The sequence below is a fragment of the Drosophila biarmipes genome, unplaced genomic scaffold (genome assembly GCF_025231255.1).
Source record: "Drosophila biarmipes strain raj3 unplaced genomic scaffold, RU_DBia_V1.1 ptg000066l, whole genome shotgun sequence".
NCBI lineage: Eukaryota > Metazoa > Arthropoda > Insecta > Diptera > Drosophilidae > Drosophila > Drosophila biarmipes.
In genome coordinates this window covers 969-10,000 of record NW_026114559.1, presented here as the reverse complement: position 1 = coordinate 10,000, position 9,032 = coordinate 969, and the positions used below count along the sequence as shown (strand labels likewise).

Sequence of the window (9,032 nt, the reverse complement as noted above, 5' to 3'; positions counted from 1 at the left end):
CAAATCGAATTATTAAAATAATAATATTAAATTATTATTGTATATCCTTACCGTTAATAAAATATTTGTTTATATTATAATAAATACATTATAGTAATACAAATAAAATATGAATTGCCAAAATGTATATGATCTAATATAGATCAAATGAAATTTCGAACAAGCAAATCGAAATAATGCAAATATTAAAATTATATATTGTATTTAATACATATGAGAGAAATAATAAGCAGCCAAAACAAACAAATAAAAATTCGAACAAGCAAATCGAATTATTAAAATAATAATATTAAATTATTATTGTATATAAACACAATTAAAATACTGTGTGTATATGGACCATAATATACACGCGTTGCGATATGTATTGTTCATCTCAGTTATGCGCATACATTGGATAATGCAACAACCTAAAATGTACAATGTTGTACCTGGTTTTATACAGGTTAATGTTTTATATAAATTTCAATTTATATCGCTAAAAAAGTATTAATATATATATATATATATATTTATTTACAATAAATGCAATTTAAAAAGAAATACTTTGATATATATTGGTTATATAAAACTAAGACATTTCGCAGCATTCGTTTTAGGTATAAAAATAAATTTATTGAAGGAATTGATATATGCCAGTAAAATGGTGTATTTTTAATTTCTTTCAATAAAAACATATTTGACAAAATTAAGAAACCAATTTATAAAACTCTAAGCGGTGGATCACTCGGCTCATGGGTCGATGAAGAACGCAGCAAACTGTGCGTCATCGTGTGAACTGCAGGACACATGAACATCGACATTTTGAACGCATATCGCAGTCCATGCTGTTATGTACTTTAATTAATTTTATAGTGCTGCTTGGACTACATATGGTTGAGGGTTGTAAGACTATGCTAATTAAGTTGCTTATACAAATTTTATAATGAAATTTTATAAGCATATGGTATATTATTGGATAATAATAATTTAATTATTTTATTCATAATATTAAAAAATATATGAAAAACATTATCTCACATTAGTAAATAATTTGAATGTGAAAAACGAAGAGAAATATTTTCTTTTTCAATCAAATGATACTGAGAAATGTCTAGCATAAAAATTTATCTAGAATTGTCTCTTATTAATGATTAGAAAATAGAAAACCGTTGACAATATTATTGTTCTTCGTTGATTCGTTAAATCAAACAAATGCCATTTATATACAGATATTATTAATATAACGAATTTAATAAAATGTTTTATCATTATATATAAAGAATTAATTGCATATAAAAGTTATACACAACCTCAACTCATATGGGACTACCCCCTGAATTTAAGCATATTAATTAGGGGAGGAAAAGAAACTAACAAGGATTTTCTTAGTAGCGGCGAGCGAAAAGAAATCAGTTCAGCACTAAGTCACTTTGTCTATATGGCAAATGTGAGATGCAGTGTATGGAGCGTCAATATTCTAGTATGAGAAATTAACGATTTAAGTCCTTCTTAAATGAGGCCATTTACCCATAGAGGGTGCCAGGCCCGTATAACGTTAATGATTACTAGATGATGTTTCCAAAGAGTCGTGTTGCTTGATAGTGCAGCACTAAGTGGGTGGTAAACTCCATCTAAAACTAAATATAACCATGAGACCGATAGTAAACAAGTACCGTGAGGGAAAGTTGAAAAGAACTCTGAATAGAGAGTTAAACAGTACGTGAAACTGCTTAGAGGTTAAGCCCGATGAACCTGAATATCCGTTATGGAAAATTCATCATTAGAATTGTAATATTTAAACAATATTATGATAATAGTGTGCATTTTTTCCATATAAGGACATTGTAATCTATTAGCATACCAAATTTATCATAAAATATAACTTATAGTTTATTCAAATTAATTTGCTTGCATTTTAACACAGAATAAATGTTATTAATTTGATAAAGTGCTGATAGATTTATATGAATACAGTGCGTTAATTTTTCGGAATTATATAATGGCATAATTATCATTGATTTTTGTGTTTATTATATGCACTTGTAGGATTAACAATGCGAAAGATTCAGGATACCTTCGGGACCCGTCTTGAAACACGGACCAAGGAGTCTAACATATGTGCAAGTTATTGGGATATAAACCTAATAGCGTAATTAACTTGACTAATAATGGGATTAGTTTTTTAACTATTTATAGCTAATTAACACAATCCCGGGGCGTTCTATATAGTTATGTATAATGATATTTATATTATTTATGCCTCTAACTGGAACGTACCTTGAGCATATATGCTGTGACCCGAAAGATGGTGAACTATACTTGATCAGGTTGAAGTCAGGGGAAACCCTGATGGAAGACCGAAACAGTTCTGACGTGCAAATCGATTGTCAGAATTGAGTATAGGGGCGAAAGACCAATCGAACCATCTAGTAGCTGGTTCCTTCCGAAGTTTCCCTCAGGATAGCTGGTGCATTTTAATATTATATAAAATAATCTTATCTGGTAAAGCGAATGATTAGAGGCCTTAGGGTCGAAACGATCTTAACCTATTCTCAAACTTTAAATGGGTAAGAACCTTAACTTTCTTGATATGAAGTTCAAGGTTATGATATAATGTGCCCAGTGGGCCACTTTTGGTAAGCAGAACTGGCGCTGTGGGATGAACCAAACGTAATGTTACGGTGCCCAAATTAACAACTCATGCAGATACCATGAAAGGCGTTGGTTGCTTAAAACAGCAGGACGGTGATCATGGAAGTCGAAATCCGCTAAGGAGTGTGTAACAACTCACCTGCCGAAGCAACTAGCCCTTAAAATGGATGGCGCTTAAGTTGTATACCTATACATTACCGCTAAAGTAGATGATTTATATTACTTGTAATATAAATTTTGAAACTTTAGTGAGTAGGAAGGTACAATGGTATGCGTAGAAGTGTTTGGCGTAAGCCTGCATGGAGCTGCCATTGGTACAGATCTTGGTGGTAGTAGCAAATAATCGAATGAGACCTTGGAGGACTGAAGTGGAGAAGGGTTTCGTGTGAACAGTGGTTGATCACGAGTTAGTCGGTCCTAAGTTCAAGGCGAAAGCCGAAAATTTTCAAGTAAAATACAAATGCCAAACAAATATATATATTATATAAAATCTAGCTAAATTAATATACTTGAATAATTTTGAACGAAAGGGAATACGGTTCCAATTCCGTAACCTGTTGAGTATCCGTTTGTTATTAAATATGGGCCTCGTGCTCATCCTGGCAACAGGAACGACCATAAAGAAGCCGTCGAGAGATATCGGAAGAGTTTTCTTTTCTGTTTTATAGCCGTACTACCATGGAAGTCTTTCGCAGAGAGATATGGTAGATGGGCTAGAAGAGCATGACATATACTGTTGTGTCGATATTTTCTCCTCGGACCTTGAAAATTTATGGTGGGGACACGCAAACTTCTCAACAGGCCGTACCAATATCCGCAGCTGGTCTCCAAGGTGAAGAGTCTCTAGTCGATAGAATAATGTAGGTAAGGGAAGTCGGCAAATTAGATCCGTAACTTCGGGATAAGGATTGGCTCTGAAGATTGAGATAGTCGGGCTTGATTGGGAAACAATAACATGGTTTATGTGCTCGTTCTGGGTAAATAGAGTTTCTAGCATTTATGTTAGTTACTTGTTCCCCGGATAGTTTAGTTACGTAGCCAATTGTGGAACTTTCTTGCTAAAATTTTTAAGAATACTAATTGGGTTAAACCAATTAGTTCTTATTAATTATAACGATTATCAATTAACAATCAATTCAGAACTGGCACGGACTTGGGGAATCCGACTGTCTAATTAAAACAAAGCATTGTGATGGCCCTAGCGGGTGTTGACACAATGTGATTTCTGCCCAGTGCTCTGAATGTCAAAGTGAAGAAATTCAAGTAAGCGCGGGTCAACGGCGGGAGTAACTATGACTCTCTTAAGGTAGCCAAATGCCTCGTCATCTAATTAGTGACGCGCATGAATGGATTAACGAGATTCCTACTGTCCCTATCTACTATCTAGCGAAACCACAGCCAAGGGAACGGGCTTGGAATAATTAGCGGGGAAAGAAGACCCTTTTGAGCTTGACTCTAATCTGGCAGTGTAAGGAGACATAAGAGGTGTAGAATAAGTGGGAGATATTAGACCTCGGTTTGGTATCGCCAATGAAATACCACTACTCTTATTGTTTCCTTACTTACTTGATTAAATGGAACGTGTATCATTTCCTAGCCATTATACGGATATATTTATTATATCTTATGGTATTGGGTTTTGATGCAAGCTTCTTGATCAAAGTATCACGAGTTTGTTATATAATCGCAAACAAATTCTTTAATAAAACGGTGCATTTATGTATTTTTGATTTGAAAATTTGGTATAACTCCAATTACTCAGGTATGATCCAATTCAAGGACATTGCCAGGTAGGGAGTTTGACTGGGGCGGTACATCTCTCAAATAATAACGGAGGTGTCCCAAGGCCAGCTCAGTGCGGACAGAAACCACACATAGAGCAAAAGGGCAAATGCTGACTTGATCTCGGTGTTCAGTACACACAGGGACAGCAAAAGCTCGGCCTATCGATCCTTTTGGTTTAAAGAGTTTTTAACAAGAGGTGTCAGAAAAGTTACCATAGGGATAACTGGCTTGTGGCGGCCAAGCGTTCATAGCGACGTCGCTTTTTGATCCTTCGATGTCGGCTCTTCCTATCATTGTGAAGCAAAATTCACCAAGCGTTGGATTGTTCACCCATGCAAGGGAACGTGAGCTGGGTTTAGACCGTCGTGAGACAGGTTAGTTTTACCCTACTAATGACAAAACGTTGTTGCGACAGCATTCCTGCGTAGTACGAGAGGAACCGCAGGTACGGACCAATGGCACAATACTTGTTCGAGCGAACAGTGGTATGACGCTACGTCCGTTGGATTATGCCTGAACGCCTCTAAGGTCGTATCCGTGCTGGACTGCAATGATAAATAAGGGGCAATTTGCATTGTATGGCTTCTAAACCATTTAAAGTTTATAATTTACTTTTTAAACGACAATGGATGTGATGCCAATGTAATTTGTAACATAGTAAATTGGGAGGATCTTTGATCACCTGATGCCGCGCTAGTTACATATAAAAGCATTATTTAATACAATGACAAAGCCTAGAATCAATTGTAAACGACTTTTGTAACAGGCAAGGTGTTGTAAGTGGTTGAGCAGCTGCCATACTGCGATCCACTGAAGCTTATCCTTTGCTTGATGATTCGATAATAAAATTGCATAATTTATTTGTTGTGTTGAACTTCTTATATAAAGTTCAACCAACAATCTATTTGTATGCATTGATTGTTTGCTTGGCTTTGTGGCGAATTTTTAATCCTTTATATATTACATTCCTAAGGTCTAGATTTTCAAGTAAGAGACCAATTTGATTAACATATCAATATAAGTACAACTCGACCATCTAATAATAACAATATGAATCGTCATCTTATTAGTGACGCGAAGATTGGCAAACATATAATATAAAAATATTCCTAAGGTCTAGATTTTCAAGTAAGAGACCAATTTGATTAACATATCAATATAAGTACAAACTCGACCATCTAATAATAACAATATGAATCGTCATCTTATTAGTGACGCGAAGATTGGCAAACATATAATATAAAAATATTCCTAAGGTCTAGATTTTCAAGTAAGAGACCAATTTGATTAACATATCAATATAAGTACAACTCGACCATCTAATAATAATATGAATCGTCATCTTATTAGTGACGCGAAGATTGGCAAACATATAATATAAAAATATTCCTAAGGTCTAGATTTTCAAGTAAGAGACCAATTTGATTAACATATCAATATAAGTACAACTCGACCATCTAATAATAACAATATGAATCGTCATCTTTTTAGTGACGCGAAGATTGGCAAACATATAATATAAAAATATTCCTAAGGTCTAGAATCTTAAGCAATAGACCAATTCAACTAAGAGTTGACATATAAAAATATGTTCCTTTTAATGTTAGCAAAATTTTATCGTCACATACTGTTAGTGACGCGAACGTTTTTTTCTCCATGTTTATATGAATGTTTATTCAAAGGTAGAAAGGCAGGATCGTTATTTTATAAGTGAAGCGATAAAAAAATATTATGCAATAGGACATCTATTTATAAATATTTTTAAGTCTTAGAAATTCAAGTAAAGAGATTCAAGAAATTCATTCAACTTAGAGCGCACATATAATTAAAACTATTCCTGAGGTTTAGAAACCAAATTAAATAAAGAGGACATATAAACGTATGTGGTATTTTGATGGTAGTAAAAATGTATCGCGATATTATTAGTGACGCGACCAATTTTTATACTCTTTGCTCCATGTGCAAATATATCTAGTGTTTAGATAGTCAATTAAAAATGACAATTTTAACTAAAAGACTTAAAAAAAGTGTTTGTCAAACTTATAATTTTGTCAATACTATATAAAACGCCAATCATATCCTTATAAAAGTAAATACGGTATATGGTTATAAATACAAAACCATATATAAATAAAAAAATGAAATCGTATGTATATGGCTTATAGGTATAATACCTATAAGGCATAATAATGTATAATATTAGCAAATATACATATAAAAGTGCATAAATTGTATAGATATGGCATAAAGAAGGCATTTATGAGAATAGCTAGTAGAATTTGCCCATACACTACTAGCGAAATGAGATATTTATACCTAGTGAGGCGGCACTAGTACTATAAATTGTGGCAAAATAAATCTTATGCAAATGCATAGGATTTTGTCAATACCGTACAAAAAACTAAGTAAAACGTATGGATATTGAAAAATAAATGGATTATATTCATAAAATACGAATATTTCTTGCATTCTCTTGTTATACGAGAGAATATCATACGGAGCGGGCAGCCCCTAGTATAGTAAGCAGTCGAATGGGAGACAGCGTGTCCAAAAACACCTATAGGGAGGTGGTCGTTGGCGGACCTCTCCTCGTATTGGTCAAACTTATGATTTTGTCAATACTATATAAAACGCCAATCATATCCATATAAAAGTGAATACAGTATATGGATATGAATAAAAAACCATACATAAATAAAAAAAAATATGTATAAAAAAATTATACATATATTTATATTAAGCAATCGTATGGATGTGGCTTATAGGTATAATACCTATAAGGCATAATAATGTATAATATAGCAAATATACATATAAAAGTGCATGAATTGTATAGATATGGCATATAAGTGACATATTTATGAGAATAGCTAGTAGAATTTGCCCATACACTACTAGCGAAATGAGATATTTATACCTAGTGAGGGCGGCACTAGTACTATAAATTGTGGCAAAATAAATCTTATGCAAATGCATAGGATTTGTCAATACCGTACAAAAAACTAAGTAAAACGTATGGATATTGAAAAATAAATGGATTATATTCATAAAATACGAATATTTCTTGCATTCTCTTGTTATATGAGAGAATATCATACGGAGCGGGTAGCCCCTAGTATAGTAAGCAGTCGAATGGGAGACAGCGTGTCCAAAAACACCTATAGGGAGGTGGTCGTTGGCGGACCTCTCCTCGTATTGGTCAAACTTATGATTTTGTCAATACTATATAAAACGCCAATCATATCCATATAAAAGTGAATACAGTATATGGATATGAATAAAAAACCATACATAAATAAAAAAAAATATGTATAAAAAATTATACATATATTTATATTAAGCAATCGTATGGATGTGGCTTATAGGTATAATACCTATAAGGCATAATAATGTATAATATAGCAAATATACATATAAAAGTGCATGAATTGTATAGATATGGCATATAAGTGACATATTTATGAGAATAGCTAGTAGAATTTGCCCATACACTACTAGCGAAATGAGATATTTATACCTAGTGAGGGCGGCACTAGTACTATAAATTGTGGCAAAATAAATCTTATGCAAATGCATAGGATTTTGTCAATACCGTACAAAAAACTAAGTAAAACGTATGGATATTGAAAAATAAATGGATTATATTCATAAAATACGAATATTTCTTGCATTCTCTTGTTATATGAGAGAATATCATACGGAGCGGGTAGCCCCTAGTATAGTAAGCAGTCGAATGGGAGACAGCGTGTCCAAAAACACCTATAGGGAGGTGGTCGTTGGCGGACCTCTCCTCGTATTGGTCAAACTTATGATTTTGTCAATACTATATAAAACGCCAATCATATCCATATAAAATTGAATACAGTATATGGATATGAATAAAAAACCATACAAAAATAAAAAAAAAATATGTATAAAAAATTATACATATATTTATATTAAGCAATCGTATGGATGTGGCTTATAGGTATAATACCTATAAGGCATAATAATGTATAATATAGCAAATATACATATAAAAGTGCATGAATTGTATAGATATGGCATATAAGTGACATATTTATGAGAATAGCTAGTAGAATTTCCCCATACACTACTAGCGAAATGAGATATTTATACCTAGTGAGGGCGGCACTAGTACTATAAATTGTGGCAAAATAAATCTTATGCAAATGCATAGGATTTTGTCAATACCGTACAAAAAACTAAGTAAAACGTATGGATATTGAAAAATAAATGGATTATATTCATAAAATACGAATATTTCTTGCATTCTCTTGTTATATGAGAGAATATCATACGGAGCGGGTAGCCCCTAGTATAGTAAGCAGTCGAATGGGAGACAGCGTGTCCAAAAACACCTATAGGGAGGTGGTCGTTGGGCGACCTCTCCTCGTATTGGTCAAACTTATGATTTTGTCAATACTATATAAAACGCCAATCATATCCATATAAAAGTGAATACAGTATATGGATATGAATAAAAAACCATACATAAATAAAAAAAAAATATGTATAAAAAATTATACATATATTTATATTAAGCAATCGTATGGATGTGGCTTATAGGTATAATACCTATAAGGCATAATAATGTATAATATAGCAAATAT

At 32.9% G+C, this 9,032-nt stretch overlaps 2 non-coding genes across 2 annotated transcripts; both read left to right on the top strand.

Annotated features, from left to right (window-relative positions):
- Positions 1–707: 707 nt before the first annotated feature.
- Positions 708–886, top strand: LOC127012376 (5.8S ribosomal RNA). Its single transcript, XR_007765872.1, has one exon. It is a non-coding gene; the product is annotated as a 5.8S ribosomal RNA (ribosomal RNA).
- A 402-nt stretch (positions 887–1,288) lies between these two features.
- On the top strand, positions 1,289–5,259 carry LOC127012388 (large subunit ribosomal RNA). Its single transcript, XR_007765884.1, has one exon. It is a non-coding gene; the product is annotated as a large subunit ribosomal RNA (ribosomal RNA).
- The last annotated feature ends 3,773 nt before the right edge of the window (positions 5,260–9,032 follow it).